Genomic DNA, 21,452 nt, shown 5'->3' with positions numbered 1-21,452 from the left:
TCTTGATGAGTCTGACTAATGGTTTATCAATTTTGTTTATCTTCTCAAAGAACTAGCTCTTAGTTTCCTTGATCTTTGCTATTGTTTCCTTCATTTCTTTTTCATTTATTTCTGATCTGATCTTTATAATTTTTTTCCTTCTGCTAAATTTGGGGTTTTTTTTGTTCTTCTTTCTCTAATTGCTTTAGGGGTAAAATTAGGTTGTTTATTTGAGATGTTTTCTTATTTCTTGAGGCAAGATTGTATTGCTATAAACTTCCCTCTTAGAACTGATTTTGCATCCCATAGGTTTTGGGTTGTAGTGTTTTCCTTGTCATTTGTTTCTAAGTATTTTTTGATTTTCTCTTTGATTTCTTCAGTTATCTATTGGTTATTTGTAGTGTATAGTTTAGCCTCCATGTATTTGTACTTTTTACAGTTTTTTATTTCCTGTAATTGATATGTAGTCTCATAGTGTTGCGTTTGGAAAACATACTTGGTATGATTTCAATTTTCTTAAATTTACCAAGGCTTGATTTGTGACCCAAGATATGGTCTATCCTGGAGAATGTTCCGTGAGCTCTTGAGAAGAAAGTGTACTCTGTTGTTTTTGGGTGGAATGTCCTATAAATATCAATCAAGTCGACATTGTTTAATGTGTCATTTAAAGCTTGTGTTTCCTTATTTACTTTCATTTTGGATGATCTGTCCATTGGTGAAAGTGGGGTGTTAAAGTCCCCTACATTTATTTGGTTAATGTAGATTTCCCCTTTTATGGATGTTAGCATTTGTCTTATATATTGAGGTGCTCCTGTGTTGGGTGCATAAATATTTACAGTTGTTATATCTTATCCTTGGATTGATCCCTTCATCATTATGTAGTGTCCTTCTTTGTCTCTTGTAATAGTCTTTATTTTAATGTCTATTTTGTCTGATATGAGAATTGCTACTCCAGCTTTCTTTTGATTTCCATTTGCATGGAATATCTTTTTCCATCCCCTCACTTTCAGTCTGTATGTGTTCCCAGGTCTGAAGTGAGTCTCTTGTAGACAGCATAGGTATGGGTCTTGTTTTTGTATCCATTCTGCCAGGGTATTTCTTTTGGTTGGAGCATTTAATCCATTTACATTTAAGGTAATTATCGATATATATGTTCATATTACCATTTTCTTAATTGTTTTGGGTTTGTTTTTGTAGGTCTTTTCCTTCTCTTATGTTTCCTGCTTAGAAAATTTCCTTCAGCATTTGTTGTAAAGCTTGTTTGGTGGTGCTGAATTCTCTTAGCTTTTGCTTGTCTGTAAAGTTTATAATTTCTCCATCGAATCTGAATTGAGAACCTTCCTGAGTAAAGTAATCTTGGTTGTAGGTTTTTCCCTTTCATCACTTTAAATATGTCCTGCCACTCCCTTCTGGCTTGCAGAATTTCTGTTGAAAAGTCAGGTGTTAACCTTATGGGGATTTCCTTGTATTTTATTTGTTGCTTTTCCCTTCCTGCTTTTAATATTTTTTTTTGTATTTAATTTTTGATAGTTTGACTAATATGTGCCTTAGCATGTTTCTCTTTGCGTTTATCCTGTGTGGTACTCTCTGTTCTTCCTGAACTTTAATGACTCTATCCTTTCCCATGTTTGTTAGGGTAGTTTTCGACTATAATCTATTCAAATATTTTCTCAGACCCTTTCTTTTTCTCTTCTTCTTCTGCCACCCCTATAATTCGAATGTTGGTGTGTTTAATGTTGTCCCAGAGGTCTCTGAGACTGTCCTCAATTCTTTTCATTCTTTTTTCTTTATTCTGCTCTGTGGTAGTTATTTCCACTATTTTATCTTCCAGGTCATTTATCCGTTCTTCTGCCTCATTTATTCTGTTTTTGATTCCTTCTAGAGTATTTTTAATTTCAGTAATTGTGTTGTTCATCATTTGTTTTCTCTTTGGTTCTTCTAGATCTTTGTTAAATATTTGTTTTATTTTCTCCATTCTGTTTCTGAGTTTTTGGATCATCTTTACTATTATAACTGAATTATTTTTCAGGTAGGTTGCCTATTTCATCTTCATTTATTTGGTCTTGTAGGTTTTTACCTTACTCCTTCGTGTGTAACATATTTTTTTGTCATTTCATGTTTTCTTTGATGGTCATGCTGTATTCCTGTCTTACTGGTTGTTTGGCCAGAGACATACAATACTGGAGTTTTCAGGCAGTTGCATAGAGTTGCGTGTTGTTGCTGACATGAGGACCTCCAGGAGGACTCACTCTGATTGATATTCCCTGGAGTCTGAGGTTCTCAGTCCAGTGGTTTGGACTTGGATCTCCCACCACAGGAGCTCAGGCCTGACCTCTGGCCTGGGAACTAAGATCCTGTAAGCTTTGTGGCACAGTAAAAAAAAAAAAAAAGAAAAAAGAAAAAAAGAAAGAAAAAAAGGAACAGTACAATATCAAAGAATAAAAAACAGAATAGAATTAGAACTATAAAAATTATATTAGGAAAATAGAACTATAATTGAAATAACTGCAACAACATAAAATAAAACCACAATAGAAAAAAGGAAAGAATAAAGGGGGTGGGGGGAACAAGCCAAAAGGAGAAAACAATAACAAACTATAAAGAATAAAATAAAATTAGAAAAATAAAAGATTTATTAGGAAAAGTGAAAATATAAAAGAATAAACAACAATGAATCAACAAGATAAACAGAGCCCCAATCTAAGAGAGGAAAAAAGAAAAGAAGAAAAAAGCCTTGGCTATGGAGGTGGAGTTTAGGTGGGGGTGGATCTTAGACAGGTGTAGGCTTTAGGGTGGGGTGGGACCTAGGTGGGTGAGTGGATGACATTTGAGTGTGGGGCTGGGCCTAGGCAGGGCAATGTTCAAGTGTGGGACGGGACCTCTGTGTAGGACCTCCATGGAAGGGGAGAGGCAGTACATCGAAAGGAGGGCGTCTGGAGTGTGGAGTTCTGGAGTTTAGACGTAGGACCCTGAGTGAGGGTGTGTTTGTGGGGTTTAGGCCCAGTGCATTTGTGTGGGTCTCCAAGTGTAGGGGAAGGGCCCTAGGTGGGGGTGTAGGAGCGGGGCTTGGGTTCTGCTTGGCAGGAGGGAGGCTCTGAGAGCAGAGGATTAGGCCCAGGAGCCCAACAGGTTTCCCAGTGCTTAAGTGGACAGGGAAAGCACTAGCCCCATTCCCTTCTGTTCCTTTGTGTCCCTCCCCCACCATCTCCCTCAGGGTCTCCCCCATCACCTCTAGACCCCTAAGCGTGGGTTGGTCCTGCTGGGTGTAGGAACTCCTTCCTTTCCTCAGCCACCATTCACGGGTGCTGGTCCCAGAGGTCCGGCCTTTACTTTTTCTCCCCCTTCCCTCCTTCCACTCCCTCAGGACCCACACAGCTGGATGAGGCTTAGGTGGGCAGAGGATCAGGCCTGGGATCTCAGCAGGTTCCCAGGGGCCCAAGTGGGCATGGGAAACCTGGCCATGCTCCCTTTTGATCCTCTGCCCTCCCAATGGTTCCCCAATTTCCCCCTTTTCCCCTCCCCCAGAAGCCCCTCAGAAGCGCCAGTCCTGTCCTGCCTCCACTTCTCCTCCCTATTCACTCCCCTGATGCCCCACATCCTACCTGGTCACTGAGGGTTCCTCCCAACCACTTAGGTGACTGTGGTCTCCCTCCAGTGCCTGGTAGGTGTCCTAGTTGTGAGGAGACGTGAATTCTGTGTCCTCCTAGTATGCCATCTTGACTCCACCTCTGCCTTAGTTTTTACTTTCTGCTTGCACAGAACCTCAAGGTCCATGAGAGATGAAAGATTACTCATTCTGTATCTTCCCTAGGCATACTTATAGCCCTGCAAATACACACAGATTTCTATACTCCCACAAGTTGGTCAGAACTTTTTAAAGCACCTGGACATCTAATTTCTCAGTTTTCCCCTTTACATTTTTTGGGTAACCATTTATTAGCCCCCACAGTATCACTGCCTTGGGCAGCTGAAATGTTAAGCTGTTACTGCTGATTATTTTCAGCAAATGCATTGGGACTACTGCACAGAGCAAATTCTGAGTCTGGATAAATAAAAAAAATATATATCTGAGAATGGACCTTTCTCAGGGAACTGCCAGAGAAGCCAAATATTGGAGACGGGGTTTGGCAGGAATTCCAAACCTGTTGTGCCCTCTCCAGGTTTGCTCAGCTTCTGATTTTACAGCTGCTATGGTTGCAAAACTGTTGAATTTCAATTATAACAAAGCCGGGAGAAGAAGTTGAGAATACTACAAGTTAAAACACCACCAAGTTCATTGTTCTTAGTGAGATTCAGCTTTTTTCTTGTATAAATAGTCTCCAAATTATTAAAAGACATTGGCTTACTTCCAGAGTTCTGAAAAAGTTTAGTTTGCTACTTGTTACCAGTATTGTTATTACTTTTTTGGAGTAGATTTTTGGAGGTTCTTACTTCATCATTATGGAATTGCTCCCCTAAATGAAATATAAAATCAGAAAAAGATTAAGGAAAAAGTCAAAATATATCCTTTCAGAAAAAAAAATATATCAACAGATGTAGGATAGAAGAAAACTTCCTCAACCCTATGAGGAAATGGCATCTACAAAAAAACCCAAAGCTAATATCTTACTTAATTGTGAGTAATGCATTCCCCATAAGATCAGAGACAAATGTTTCTAACTCTCACCATTTTCATTAATCACGTTAATGGACTTTCTAGCCAGGGAAATTAATCAGCTAAAAGAAACAAGAGACACCAAATTTAGAAATGATGTAGTAAAGATACCTCTATTCACAAATTACATTATTTTGTATATAGAAAATCTTAAGGAATCCACTCAAGAGCTATTAGAATAAATAAGTTTAGAAAAATTGCAGTATATGATATCAATCTATAAAAATTAATTGTATTTCTATACCTCAGCAATTAAATTCCAATTGCTCTGCAATTGAACTGCAATTAAGAAAAGAATTATAGGGGGAGGAGTCAAGATGGCAGAATAGGAGGATGTGGAATTTGCCTCTCCTCACAAGTACATCAAGAATACATCCACAAATGGAACAATTCTCACAGAACTCTTGCTGAACACTAACAGAAGACCTCAGACGTCTAAAAGGACAAGAAAAATCCCCACACAACCTGGTAGGATGAAAGAAAGAAAAAAAGAAAAGAGGAAATGGGAAGGGACCAGCACCCCTGGTGGAGAGCTGAAGGTGAGGAGAAGTTCCTGCACACAGAGAAAGCCCCTCACTTCCCAGTGGGAGAAATCAGCTGGGACCCAGAAGGAGTTTCAGGGGCTCAGAGGGGAATGCAGCAACTGGTCTGTGGAAGGCAGGACAGAGTGAGATCTGTGTGCATGGTCCATGCTGCAGCCTGTACACCCCAGGCTGAGTTGTGTGTCTCCTGGTGTGGAGGGGTCTGGGTGCTGGAAAGTGGAGTTTGGAGAACAGACCCAGGGAGGGGACAGCTGTTGGCTGTGAAAAGGCAGCCTGAAGTGATGGGAGTAAGGAGCTCCACAACTGGGAAAGTGCAGAAAAAACCAGGGCCACCATAGAATCAAGGCAGCATTGTTGAGTGGAACACAAGGGGTGGGGTTGCCATTGCAGTCCCCTTCCACATCCTCTGGCCCCTGTACCTGTGGGCACTGGGAGGGGCCCCCATCTAAGCAGGCTCCACCCCCATCAAAGCCTCCTTGGGAATCAGCCCGGCATTCCAGCCCAAGACAGGAATCTGCCAATGTAAGCAAGGACTGAGTGCTAAAGCATGTGGTTAGGAGAGTAGGCCCAGGACAGTTGAGGACAGAGAGGACAGTTGTGGGCTGCATGGAGATGGCCTGAAGGGAAGGGAGTGAGGAGCTCAGGTTCATGGAGACACCTGAGGGGATTGGGAGTGAGGAGCTCCACAGCTGGAAATGCTCCTGGAGGAAGCAGGGTCTGCCTTGGAAACGAGGTGCCATTGTTGAGTGGCCTGCAAGGGGTGTTGTCACCATCATGAACTCTCTCCCCACATGCCAAGCCCTGCCTCCACAGGCATTGGGAGGGACTCCCACCCGAGCGAGTGAGCTCTAGTCTGTTGCAACTTCCTGACAGTCTCTGCTGCCACAGGTACTGGAGGGGGACCACATCAGAGCGAATGCACATCCCCAAGTTGTGTCCACCTTATCACTCCCCATCCTGAGTGAGCAAGTGTGCCCCATCAGCCTCTGCTTTTGCCCCTTCTTGCCTGGGCAGGGAACAGATGCCTGAGGGTGGTCCATACACAGAGGGGGGCCAAAACCAAAGCTAAGCCCCAGGGGCTGTGTGACTAAGGGAGAGAAACAGAAACCTCTCCCTGCAGCTTCACAATCCATGGATTAAATCCCCATGATTGGCTTGTTAAACCCTGCAACTGTGAAGTATCTGAATGGACAATGAGATCTCCCACAACTGAGACTGGTCTAGCTTTAGCAGCTGTGGACGTTGGAGGCAAGTACACACAGAAGTTGGACCAGGTCAGAGTCAGAGCTGCCCCTCAATGCCCACAGCAGATCCAGAGACCTACCTAGAAGTATGGGAGGGTCTCCTAGAGAGGCGAAGGCTGTCTGTGGCTCACGGTAAGGACAAGGACACTAACAGCAGAGACCTAGGGGGGAAAAATATTTTGTTTTATTCTGTTGTTGTTGTTTTATTTTTTGAACTATTTTAAAATTAATTTTAATATATTTTTTAATTTGTCTATTTTTATTTTACTTTTTTGTCATTTTGTGTTTTTTTGACTTTGTTTTGTTTTGATCTTCTCTTTTTTTCCTCTTCTCTTTTTCTTTATCTGATCATTTTTGTTCATTTTATGTTTTCTTTGTTTTTTTAGTTTACTTACTGTTTTTGTTTTTGTTTTAGTTTTGTTAGTTTTGTTTTTAATGCTTATTGTCATTTGGGGGTACTTTGGTTTTCTTCTTTTTGTTTTCTTTGTTTTTGTTTGGTTTTGTTTTTATCATCTGTCTTGGGTTTTGTTTGTTTATTTTCCTTTATTTGGTGTTGCTGTTGTTTGTTTTTGCTATTGTTATTGGATTTTATTTATTTGTTTTCTTTTCTCTATTTTTTTTTTTTCATGCTGTGCAGATTACAAGGTCTTGGTTCCATGGTCAGGGGTCAGGTCTGAGTCCCTGGGGTAGGAGCACCAGGTCCAGGACACTGGACTGCCAGAGAATTCCTGGCCCCAGGGAATATTAATTAGAATGAGATCACCCATGAGCAATCCCATAGGTCCGCATCTCGACACCAAGACCTGACTCCACCCAAATGTCTGCAGATTCCAGTACTGCCTCTGGCTAAAAAACCAGCAAGACAGGAACACAGCCTCACCAATCAGCAGACAGGCTGCCTAAATTCATACTAAGCTCATAGACACCCCAAAAAACACCACCTAATGCGGCCCTGCCCATCAGAGGAACAAGACTCAGCTCCACCTACAGAGCACAGGCACAAGTCGACCCCACCAGGAAGCTTACACAAACCACTGGACCAACCTTACCCAGCAGGGAGCAGACTCCAGAAGCAAGAGGAACTATGACACTGAAGCCTGTGGAAAGGAGACCACAAACACAGTAAATTAGACAACATGAGATAACAGAAAATTATATTGCAGGTGAAGGAGCAAGGTAAAAACCCAACAAGACCAAATAAATGAAGAGGAAATAGGCAATCTACCTGGAAAAGAATTCAGAGTAATGATAGTAAAGATGATCCAAGATCTCAGAAACAGAATGGAGGCACTGATTGAGAAGATATAAGAAATGTTTAACAAAGACTTGGAAGAACTAAAGAACAAAGAAACAGTGATGATCAACACGATAAATGAAATGAAAAATACAGTAGAAGGAATCAATAGCAGAATAACTGAGGCAGAAGAACTGAGTAGTGATCTGGAAGATGGAACAGAGGAAATAAATGTCATGGAGCAGAATAAAGAAAAAAGAATGTAAAGAAATGAGGACAGTCTCAGAGACCTCTGGGACAACATTAAACAAACCAACATTCAAATTATAGGGCTCCCAGAAGAAAAAGAGAAAGAGAAAGGGCCTGAGAAAATATTTGAAGTTATTATAGTTGAAAACTTCCTTAACATGGGAAAGGAGTCACCCAAGCCCATGAAGAACATAGAGTCACATACAGTATAAACCCAAGGAGAAACACACCAAGACACATATTAATCAAATTATCAAAAATTAAATACAAAGAAAAATATTATAAGCAGCAAGGGAAAGCAACAAATAGCATACAAGCAAATCCCCATAAGGTTAACAGCTGATCTTTCAGCAGAAACTCTGCAAGCTAGAGGGAGTGGCAGGACATACTTAAAGTGATGAAAGGGAAAAACCTACAACCAAGATTACTCTACCCAGCAAGGATCTCCTTCAGATTCGACAGAGAAATCAAAAGCTTTACAGACAAGCAAAAGCTAAGAGAATTCAGCACCACCAAACCAGCTTTACAACAAATGCTAAAGGAACTGATCTAAGCAGGAAACACAAGAGAAGAAAAAGTCCTCCAAAACAAACACAAAAGAATAAATAAAATGGCAACAGGAACAAACATTTCAATAATTACCTTAAATGTAAGTGGATTAAATGTTCCAACCAAAAAATATATACTGGATGAATGGATACAAAAACAAGACCTGTAAACATCCTGTCTACAAGCAACCCACTTCAGACCTAGGGACCCATACAGACTGAAAGCGAGGGGATGGAAAAAGATATTCCATGCAAATGGAAATCTAAAGAAAGTTGGTGTAGCAATACTCATTTCAGAGAAACTAGAATGTAAAATAAAGACTGTTACAAGAGACAAGGAAGGACACTACATAATGATCAAGGGATCAATCCAAGAAGGAGACATAACAATTGTAAATCTTTATGCGCCCAACATAGGAGCACCTCTATACATAAGGCAAATGCTAACAGCAATAAAAGGGGAAATCAACAGTAACACATAACAGTGGGGACTTTAACACCCCACTTACACCAATGGACAGATCATCCAGACAGAAAATTAATAAGGAAACAGAGGCCTTAAATGACACATTAGAACAGATAGACTTAATTGGTATTTCTAGGACATTCTATCTGAAGGCAGCATAATACACTTTCTCCTTAAGCACACATGGAACATTCTCCAGGATAAATCACATCTTGCATCACAAATAAAGCTTCAGTAAATTAAAAAATAATTGATATTGTATCAAGAATCTTTTCTGACCACAATGCTATGAGATTAGAAATCAATGAAAGGAAAAAACTGCAAAACACAAACAATGAGGCTAAACAGTATGCTACAAAAAAACCAATGGATCACTGAAAAAAATCACAGAAGTAATAAAAATAATCTAGAAAAAAATGACAATGAAAACACAATGACCCAAAACCTATGTGTTACAGCAAAGCAGTTCTAAGAGGGAAGTTTATAGCAATGCAATCCTACCTCAAGAAACATGAAAAATCTCAAATAAACAACCTAACCTTCCACCCAAGGCAAATAGAGAAAGAAGAACAAATAAGCCCCAAAGTTAGTAGAAGGAAAATAAACAAAGATCAGAGCAGAAATAAATGAAAGAGAAACAAAGAAAACAATAGCAAAGATCAGTGAAACTAAAAGTTGGTTCTTTGAGAAGATAAGCAAAACTGATAAACTTATAGCCACACCCATCAAGAAAAAAAGGGAGAGGACACAAATCAATAAAATTAGAAATGAAAAAGGAGAAGATACAATGGACCCCACAGAAATACAAGGATAATAAGAGACTACTACAGGTAACTGTATGCCAATAAAATGGACAACCTAGAAGAAATGGACAAATTCTTAGAAAAGTACAAGCTTTCAAGGTGGAAATAGGAAGAAATAGGAAATATGAACAGACAAATCACAGGCAATGAAATTGAAACTGTGATTAAAAATCTTACAACAAACAAAAGTCTAGGACCAGATGGCTTCACAGTCGAATTCTACCAAACATTTAGAGAAAAGTTAACACCTGTCCTTCTCAAACTCTTCCAAACAATTGAAGAGGGAGAAACACTTCCAAACTCGTTCTATGAGTCCACCATCACCCTGTAACCAAAACCAGACAAAGATATCACAAAAAAGAAAATTACAGGTCAATATCACTGATGCACATAGATGGAATAATCCTCAACAAAATACTAGCAAACAGAATCCAACAACATATTAAAAAGATCATACACCATGATGAAGTGGGATTTTCCTCAGGGATTCAGGATTCTTCAAAATATGCAGATAAATCAATGTGATATACCAGATAACAAATTAAGGAATAAAAACCATAAGATCATCTCAATAGATGAAGAAAAACATTTTGACGAAATTCAACACCCATTTATGACAAAAAAACTCTCCAGAAAGTGGGCATAGAGGGAACCTATCTCAACATAATAAAGGCCATATACTACAAACCCACAGCAAACATCATTCTCAATGGTGAAATGCTGAAAGCATTTCCTCTAAGATCAGGAACAAGACAAGGGTGTGCACACTCACCACCATTATTCAACATAGTTTTGGAAGTCCTAGCCACAGCAATCAGAGAAGTAAAAGAAATAAAAGGAGTAGTAATTGGAAAAGAAGAAGTAAAACTGTCACTGTTTGCAAATAACATGTTATTATACATAGAAAACCCTAAAGAGGCCACCAGAAAACTGCTAGAGCTAATCAATGAATTTGGTAAAGTTGCAGGATACAAAATTAATACATAGAAATCTCTTGCATTCCTATACACTAACAATGAAAACTCAAAAAGAGAAATTAAAGAAAAAATCCCATTTACCATCACAACAAAAGGAATAAAATATCTAGGAATAAACCTACCCGAGGAGGCAAAGACCTGTATGCAGAAAACTATAAGATACTGATGACAGAAATGAAAGATGACACAAACAGATGGAGAGATAGACCATGTTCTTGGATTGGAAAAATCAATATTTTCACAATGACTATACAACCCAAAGCAATCTACCGATTCAATGCAATCCCTATCAAATTACCAATGGCATTTTTCACAGAATTAGAACAAAAAAATTTACAATTTGTTTTTAAACACAGAAAACCATTAATAGACAAAGCAGTCTTAAGAAAGAAAAATGAAGCTGGATGAATAAGACTCCCAACTTCAGAGTATACTACAAAGCTACACTAATGAAGACCATATGGTACTCACACAAAAACAGAAATATAGATAAATGGAATAGGATAGAAAGCCCAGAGATAAATCCATGCACCTATGGCCACCTATTCCATGACAAAGGAGGCAAAACTATACAATGGATAAAAGACAGTCTCTTCAATAAGTGGTGCTGGGAAAACTGGACAGCTACATGTAAAAGAAGGAAATTAGAACACTTCTTAACACCATACCCAGAACTAAACTCAAAATGGATTAAAGACCTAAAAGGCCCAGACATTCTTAGAGGAAAAGATAGGCAGAACACTCATAGCAAGATCTTTTTTGACCCACCTCCTAGAATAATGAAATAAAAACAAAAACAAATAAATGGGACCTAATTAAACTTGAAGCTTTTGCACAGTAAATGAAACCATAAACAGAAGGAAAAGATAACCCTCAGAATGGGAGAAAATATTTCCAATAGAAGCAACTGACAAAGATTAATCTCCAAAATATACAAACAGCTCATGCACCTCAATATAAAAAAACAAACAACCTAATCAAAAAATAGGCAGAAGACCTAAATAGACATTTCTCCAAAGAAGACATGCAGATGGCCAACAAACACATGAAAAGATGCTCAACATCACTAATTATTGAAGAAATGCAAGTCAAAACTACAGTGGGCTATCACCTGACACTGGTCAGAATGGCCATCATCAAAAATCTACATACAATAAATGTGTAGAAAGTGTGGAGAAAAGGGAACCTTCCTACATTTTTGGTGGGAATGTAAATTGGTACAATCACTATGGAGAGCAGTATGGAGGTTCAGTGGAGGTTCAAAATCTCAAAATAGAATTACCATATGACCCAGCAATCCCACTCTTTGGCATATAACCCAGAGAAAACCATAATTCAAAAAGATACATGCACCTCAATGCTCACTGTATCACTATTTACAATAGCCAGGACATGGAAGCAACCTAAATGTCCATCAACAGAGGAATGGATAAATAAGATTTGGTACATATATACAAGAGAATATTACTCAGCCATGAAAAGGAATGAAGTTGTGTGATTTACAGAGACGTGGATGGACCTAGAGACTTTTATACAGAGTAAAGTAAGCCAGAAAGAGAAAAACAAATATTGTATAATATCACTTACATGTGGAATCTAGAAAAATTGTACAGATGAACTTATTTGAAAAACAGAAATAGTGACACCAATGTAAAGAAGAAATGTATGGATATCAAGGGTGGGGGGAGAGGGTGAGATGAACTGGGAGATTGGGATTGACATATATACACTACTATGTATAAAATAGATAACTAATGAGAACCTGATTTACAGCTCAGGAAACTCTACTCAGTGCTCTTTGGTGACCTAAATGGGAAGGAAATCCAAAAAAAGAGGGACATATATATGTATAGCTGATTCACTTTGCTGTACAGCAGAAACTAACACAACAGTGTAAAGCAACTGTACTCCAATGAAAATTAATTTTTAAAAAGCTGATTAAGAAAAGAAAGATAACTAGCTGCTTCAATTAGAAGCCAATGAGGGATGTAAACCATGCAGTCCACACAGAAATCAAACCTGTGATTATCCTAATGTTCCAATCAACTGCACTACAGACATAAATTACTGTCCTGATGATGGTAAAGAGCACAAGAAAAATTCTATATTAAAATATCACCATGTTACCTTTTACCACATTGCTCAGCATCCTTTCAAATAAATAGACTATATTAGCAAATGGTATTATGTCATCATGAGCTAAAAAGCAGCAATAAAACGTACTTATAAAAAACAAAGAATCCTGTCTGAAATAACATATACTTTTTACATTTTGAGATGTGTGTTTTGAAAATATTTTTTTAATGTTCCAGAAATTTGTGGGAAATGGTTTACCACTGTATAAATTGAGGGGTTTGTTGCTATTGTAGTTAAATATTATCAAGTAACTGAGTGCTTATTTGAGGGGAGAAAATCATCTCTAATTATAACTTTATAAAACACAATACCAGACTTTTAAAGGCTATTTGGAAATATGTTTTGCAGAAAGTTTCTACCTGTACTCTAAATGGGCAAGAAACAGAATGGGTAAATATAAAAAGAATATTTTATTAACTAAAGTATCCCTAGAGAATAGCTAAAATTAATTTAATAAATAAATGTGGAAGGAAAAGAAGAATTATATTTGTCATAGTATCTAAATTAGTTAACATAAATTTAATAAAGGAAGTGCAAAATTTGTACAGCAAAAAACCACAAAACATCTTCTGTAAGCCATCAAGTGACAGAGTCCAGAGAAAGCAAGCCCCAATGACATTTTGTGTAACCCAAATCTAGCCATGCCTAAAGAAAATACTTTATCTTGGATCACTAAAAGAGATGGCAGCTTGAGTGAATAAATTATCTCTTTCTGGAGCTATTTTGAGTTGATACTTCTTCATAGGGAGTTTTAACTGATGTGCAAAAGTTTTGTTTAAGGGTATCAGAAATCTCTGAATACATGTTTCCTGATTCAGAGTTGCTCTTTCAACTATTTCCTACTTTAAGTGTTCTGTCAGAGTAAAGCCTTCTCTTAAAAAAAAATAAAGCTAGGCAAATATATTCAGTTCAGATGGTCCCTCCAGTGGTTCAGCTTTTCAGGAAGCCTTATAGCACAGTAATTAAAAACACATATTTTCAACTTCAGGCAGAACTGATTTCTAATCCTAGCTAGTCCACTTACTTATCTACAAAAATGAAGCATGTTCCTCACTTCTTGAAGCCTCAGTTCTATCATCCAGTTAATGATAATAAAAAAAAAATACTTCATTGCTATGAAAGTTAAATGAGACAATGTTTATAAAACAAGGTACCTAGCATTCAGTAAGTGCTACATAACTGGTGAAAAAGAAAAAGAATAATAACAAGGAGCAGAAAAGCAGCCACAGAAGCAGAAAGCAGAAGAAGCAGAAACAGGAACAGGAGCAGCAAAAGAAGCAGTAGTAAAAAAAGAACAGCATAATAAACAGAAGAAGGAGAAGATAGAGAGAAAGCAGGAGGAAAGAAAGAGGAGAGGAAAAAAAAAAAAAGAAATGTAAAGAAATAGGGCTTTGTGTACTCCATTACGTGGATCATAATCTTGATTATTGATAAAGAATCTACAATACTGAGGATGATTATCATTGCCCCTTCCACTTCTACAAAACCCCAGGATATTGTCAGTCTCACTGGCAAAGCAGAACATTATATGATGGTTATAGGTAAATTATTCTGTTTCCACAACAGGAATTTCAATTCTAAATAAGTCTTAACTTAAAATTTTGTCTTTTCCGGTTTTATCAATATTTTTACATTTTTAAAAATTATAGATTTTTATATCTCCTATACAAAGGATAATAGTTTAACTTTCTGGAATAGTTACCAAGAGCACAAAATACTTGAATGATCAGTAAAGAATAATTTTGCCATACCTGCAGATTTTGAAAATGCATGTGGTTTTTATGGTTAAGAATTCAACACTATGTTGATCAGGGATACTTTGGATCTTGTCATCTGACCTTTATCTGCATGAAAGTTATGGGTTAATTATCTCTGCCTTATTCTCACTATAAAATACTAGTATTCCAGGAGTATTTTATTTTGAAATATTTAAAACATATGGTAAGGCACAGCAAATTATATAATACTACAATGTCTCCAGCACCCAGATTTAGGAGATGTTAATATTTTTTCACATTTGCTTCAGACTTTTCTGACAAGAAAAATAAAAAGAAAGAAAAAGAAAGAAAGAGAGAAAGAAAGAAAGAAAGAAAGAAAGAAAGAAAGAAAGAAAGAAAGAAAGAAAGAAAGAAAGAAAGAAAGAAGGAAAGAAAGAAAGAAAGGAAGGAAGGAAGGAAGAAAGGAAGGAAGGAAGGAAGGAAGGAAGGAAGGAAGGAAGGAAGGAAGGAAGGAAGGAAGAAAGAAAGAAAGAAAGAAAGAAAGGAAGAAAGGAAGAAAGAAAGAAAAAGAAAGAAAGAAAAGAAAGTATTTGAGTTACAAAGTCCCATCTATCCATTTTTTTCCTCTGGCTTATAAAGGTAGCTACTATACTGAAGTTGGTGTGTAATATTTCTGTGCATGGTTTTATACATTCTCTATATATGCAGTATTCATTAACTATTAACTATACTCTATGTTCTTAAACAGTTTCATAAATAATACCCTATACCCTTTTAAATTTAACTTTCTCACTCTTCATTTTGTTTTTGAGACTTATTAATGGTGAAATCTGTAAATGTAGTTAATCCATTATAATTGCTTTATGGTATTCATTGTATAAATAAACAACAGCGTATAGACGTAGAGAATGGACTTGAGGACAAAGGGAGGGAGAAGGGTAAGCTGGGATGAAGTGAGAGAGTGGCATGGACATATATACACTACCAAATGTAAAATAGATAGCTAGTGGGAAGCAGCCACATAGCACAAGGAGATCAGCTTGATGCTTTGTGACCACCTAGAGGAGTGGGATAGGGAGGGTGGGAGGGAGATACAAGAGGGTGGAGATATGGGGATATATGTATATGTATAGTTGATTCACTTTGTTATAAAGCAGAAACTAACACACCATTGTAAAGCAATTATACTCCAATAAAGATGTTTAAAAAAATAAAAGGAAAAATGAATGAATGGATGGATGAATGACTACTCCTATCCATTTATTCCACTTGGATTTAACATTAGCAGAGCAGATTTGCAAATAATATTTTTGTTTTATATTGACAAGAGTTAATTGCAATTTACAAATAGATGTGAACTTTTTGAGAGGAAGAGTTCTGTTTTTCCTGTATTTATCAAGGGTGTAATGCTCATTATTTAAACACAACTGAGCACACACTGAATACAATAAAGGCAGTTAAAACATTAAAAAAAAAAAAAAAAAACTTCAGTCCTATTCTTCTGGAAACCCTTATTTTTATATGTAACCTACATTTTTCATTCTCTATGCTAATGACCTACAAGCTAAATATTGAAAAAAAATAAGTAAAAATGTAAAAAAAAAAAAAAAAACCAAAAGCTCACAGTGTATGTATCTATTTCCTACTTATGGACAGTTAGGTTGTTTCCACTTTTGCTATAATAAACAGTGGTACAACGAATAACATTGTAAATTTCTTGCAATTCTCTTTTCTGTTTAGTTGTCCAGATACTTAGAAATAGGCTTGTTGGTTATAAACTATTAACGTCTTCAGCTTTTCAAGGTATTATCAAATTGTTGTCCAAAGTAGTTATACCAATATATACTAACACAAACAATATGCTAGTTTCTATTTTTTCACATCCTTACCAATACTTGGTGTTACAAGACAAAATTTGTCAATATGATGGGCAGGAAACTACCTCAATGATGTTTTAATTTATCATTTCTATTCCTGTTATTTTGAAACAAAAAACAAGTCACATGATCATACCCTATATACAAATGAGCTGGGAAATATAACAGTGGTACATTCACTCTATGGAAGAAGGGGCACAAACTTTTGGTAGACAGCTAGCTGTCTCGTCTACTGATTAATTTTTCAAATGCTTCTGCTAACCAAGTTTTCATTGTCAATTACTGAAGCATATAAGCTGTAAACCTCCATTATGATTGGAGATTTGTCAATTTTTCTTAATAATCTTACCTTTTTTCACTCACATAAATTCTGATGCTGTGTTGTTTAGAGCCTACAAGGTCAAGGTTATTTTGTTTTTATGGTGAATGTTTGTTTTCATATTATGTCCTGGCTCTCTTTATCCCTAACAATGCTTCTGATTTTGTTATATCATTTTCTATTTGTTTACTTTCCAGCTTTCTGTATCATTTATTTTAGATGCATTACTATAGTTACTTTAATTTTTAAAAATCTGAGCTCTTTTTTAAAACTGCTGTTTCTAGTCTGTTTACATTAGTAGCGATTATTCATAGTTGGATTTATTTTATCATATTCTTTTGTGATTTACATTTACCATTAGTTTATCATTTTTTCCATTCTTTCTTACCTTCCTTTGAATAGAATAAGTTTTCATTAATATTCCTATGGAAGTTTGGAAGTTACACAATCTATTTCTATTTCTTCACTGTTTACCCTTAAATACTTTACATGATTATTTGACTTAACAATGTCTGAAATTAATAAAATACTCCATTCTTCTCACAAATAACACAAGGACCTTATGATTCTTTACCTCTGATCACCAATCCCCTCCATATTTCAAAACATTTTCAATATTTTTATTGCATCTTATTTATGTCTACTCTAACATATTAGTAATTCTTTTTCTTTATTCAGTCAATTCTTAATTAGATCGATCCATATATGTACTATTTAATGTTATTATTCAATTGCCTTTTGTATTTTCCTCTTTCCTTCTAAGTTCAACATCCTTCTTTCTGAAGTCATCCTTCAGTAGTTTTGTTAGTGGTAAATCCTCTCAGTATTTGTTTGAAAAAATGTCTTTATTTCTTTCTCAATTTTGAATGATGGTTTAGCTGGGTTTATTATCCTAAATTGAAATGAATTCTCCCTGAATACTTAGAAGATATTACTATATTGTTTTCCAGCTTCTTTAATGCTGTTGAAAATGCTACTCCAATTTTAAATCTTTCTGTGTAATTTGTATTTTATCTCAGGTTGCTTTTAAGATTTCTTTCTTTTTTTTTTCCTTTGATAGTCTAAAGGTTCCTGATGAAATCACTTGATTTGGATTTTTAAAAAATTTATTCCGCTTGGGCTTTTTATGCTTTTTCAACCTTAAGATTTGTCAGTTTCAGCAAATCTGGAATATTTGTGGCAAAATATTTTAAAATATTATTTGCTCTTTCTAGCACAAATAAATATTGACTTGTTTTTTTAATCCTCCTGTGTTTTTAATTTTTTTTTTGTCTTTTATTTTCTCTGTCCTGCATCATGGGTATTTTCCTCAAAACAGTCTTTCATTTTACTAATTACTCTGTAGCTTGCCAATATGCTGTTTAAGACATCATTAAGTTTTACATTTCAACTACATTCTTACCTTTTCAAGTCCTATTTGGTTTCATTCTCTAAGGTTTTAATTCTTTATTCTTAATTCCTTAATCATTATAAACTTATTTTACAATTTCTTTATGACTGTCATTCTATTATTTCAAGTTCCTAAGTGCTTAATATCATATTTGTTTCATTTTCTGATTTTTAATTCATGATTGGTTGTTGCTGGCATATTTTATAAATTTTGATTGAGATCCTGTTTTCATTGGTACTTGTTTTTTACTTTGGGTAATCTTTATGTCTTGAATTATGCACTCTTCCTCCTGAGTGATTTTGTGTTTTCTTCCACCAGTCACCCATAATCTTTGTTAGTTTTTGGCTTGGGAACTCCAGAGTTACTTGAATAATATAAGACTCTAAACCCATAAGACTCACAGGCCTGGCGTCAGGTTTTCATGTGACACTATAATTTTACCAAGAGCTTGGATAAGAAGAAGATTCCAATCATTTTCCTGAGTTAGTGGATTACTGAAGATCCTGCTTTATATAAGGACTCTACTCCAACTTTTGGTCTCATATAGGAAGTGCCTAGATATTACTTTCTACTTCCCAGGGCTGAAGCAATATCAGACTACTCGTTTATAACTTTATCTCTTTGATCTCTATTTTTTTGCTACTGTGGATTTCCACTAACTTCCTGGAAAACTTGGCTATACATTAAAATTTATTATATCTACCATTTACATGTTTATGTATTGAGACTCTTTCCATAATAACCTTGTGGATTATGATGTCAGAGCTCCAAGTCCCCAGTCGTTCTTCTGCCTAATTTTCACAATAAGAGCAAAATCAAAAGGCTCACTGTGGGGGAACCTTCAAGATGGTGGAGGAGTAAGACGTGGAGATCACCTTCCTCCCCACAAATACAACAAAAATACATCTACATGTGGAAAAACTCCTACAGAACACCTAGTGAACGCTGGCAGAAGACCTCAGACTTCCCAAAAGGCAAGCAACTCCCCATGTACCAGTGTAGGGCAAAAGAAAAAAGAGACAAAAATATAGGGATGGGACATGCACCTCTGGGATGGAGCTGTGAAGGAGGAAAAGTTTCCACATCCTAGGAAGCCCCTTCACTTGTGGAGAGAGTGGGTGGGCGGGGTGTAACTTCAGAGCCATGGAGGAGAGCGCAGCAACAGGGGTGCAGAAGGCAAAGTGGAGAGATTCTTGCACAGAGGATCAGTGCCGACCAGCACTCACCAGCCAGAGAGGATTCTCTGCTCACCCGCTGGAACAGGAGGGAGGTGGAAGCTGAAGTTCGGGCTTCAGAGGTCAGATACCAGGGAGAGGACTGTGGTTGGCTGCATGAACACAGCCTGAAGGGGGCTAGTGCAACACAGCTAGCTGGGATGGAGTCCAGGAAAATGTCTGGACCTGCCTAAGAGGCAAGAGACCATTGTTTCAGGATGCGTGAGGAGAGGGTATTCAGAGCACCACCTAAACGAGCTCCAGAGATGGGCGTGAGCTGCAGCTATCAGTGTGGACACCAGAGACTACAATGAAACAATAAGGCTGTTGTTGCAGCCACCAAGAATCCTGTGTGAAAGCACAGGTCACTATCCACACTTCCTCTCCTGGGAGACTGTGCAGCCCGCCACTGCCAGGGTCCCGTGATCTGTGAAAACTTCCCTAGGAACACATGGTGTGCCTCAGGCTGCTGCAATGTCACATCAGCATCTGCCACTGCAGGTTTTCCCTGCATTCCGTACCCCTCCCTCTCCCCAGCCTGGGTGAGCCAGAGCCCCGTAATCAGCTGCTATTTTAACCCCATTCTGTCTAGGTGGGGAACAGATGCCGTCAGGTGACCTACATGCAGACACAGGGCCAGATACAAAGCTGAACCTCAGGAGCTGTACAAACAGAAGAGAAAGGGAACTATCTCACAGCAGTCTCAGGAGAAGTGGATTAAATCTCAACAACCAATTTGATGTACGCTGCATCTGTGGAATACTTGAATAGACAAAGAATCATCCCAAAATTGAGGCAGTGGAATTTGGGAGCAACTGTAGACTTGGGGTTTGCTTTCTGCATCTAATTTGTTTCTGGTTTTATGTTTATCTTAGTTTAGTATTTAGAGCTTATTATCAGTGGTAGATTTGTTTATTGATTTGGTTGCTCTTTTCCTTTATTTTAATATGTGTATATATATATATTTTTCCTTTTTCTCTTTTTGGGAGTGTGTATATATACACTTCTTTGTGTGATTTTGTCTGTATAGCTTTGCTTTTCCCATTTGTCCTAGGATGTGTCTGTTGGGTTTTTTTTGGTATAGTTTTCAGTGCTTGTTATCACTGGTGGATTTCTTTATTGTTTGGTTGCTCTCTTCTTTCTTTCTTTTTTTTAATTAATTTTTTAATTTTTGAAATTTTTTATTTTAATAACTTTATTTTATTTATTTATTTTCTTTTTCTTTTTTTCCCTCCCTTTTTTCCTGAGCTGTGTGGCTGACAAGGTCTTGGTGCTCTGGCCTGGTGTCAGACCTGAAACTCTTAAGTGGAAGAGCTGAGTTCAGGATATTTGTCCACCAGAGATTTCTCAGGCCCATGAAATATCAAACGGAGAAAGATCTCCCAGAGATCTACATCTCAACATTAAGACCCAGCTCCACTCAATGACCAGCAAACTACAGTGCTGGACACCCCATGCCAAACAACTAGAAAGACAGGAACACAACACCACCTATTAGCAGAAAGGCTGCCTAAAATCATAATAAGTTAACAGACACCCCTAAACACACAAGTAAACACGGTCCTGTCCACCAGAAAGACAACATCTAGCCTCATCCACCAGAACAGAGACACCAGTCCCCTCCACCAGGAAGCCTACACAACCCACTGAACCAATATTACCCACTAGGGGCAGACACCAAAAACAACGGGAACTACGAACCAGCAGGTTGTGAAAAGGAGACCACAAATGCAGTAAGTTAAGCAAAATGAGAAGCCAGACAAATACACAGCAGGTGAAGGAGCAAAGTAAAAACCCACCAGAACAAACAAATGAAGAGGAAATAGACAGTCTACCTAAAAAAGAATTCAGAGTAATGGTAGTAAAGATGATCCAAAATCTTGGAAATAAAATGGAGAAAATACAAGAAACTTTTAATGGAACTGAAGAGCAAATAAACAATGTTGAAAAACACAATAAAAGAAATTAAAAATTCTCTAGAATAAATCAGTAGCAGAATAACTGAGGCAGAAGACCAGATAAGTGACCTGGAAGATAAGATAGTGAAAATAACTACTGCAGAACAGAATAAAGAAAAAAGAATGAAAAGAATTGAAGACAGT

Source organism: Balaenoptera physalus, assembly GCF_965194825.1.
Source record: "Balaenoptera physalus genome assembly, chromosome: 17".
Lineage (NCBI taxonomy): Eukaryota > Metazoa > Chordata > Mammalia > Artiodactyla > Balaenopteridae > Balaenoptera > Balaenoptera physalus.
Note: the sequence above shows the minus strand (reverse complement) of the source record.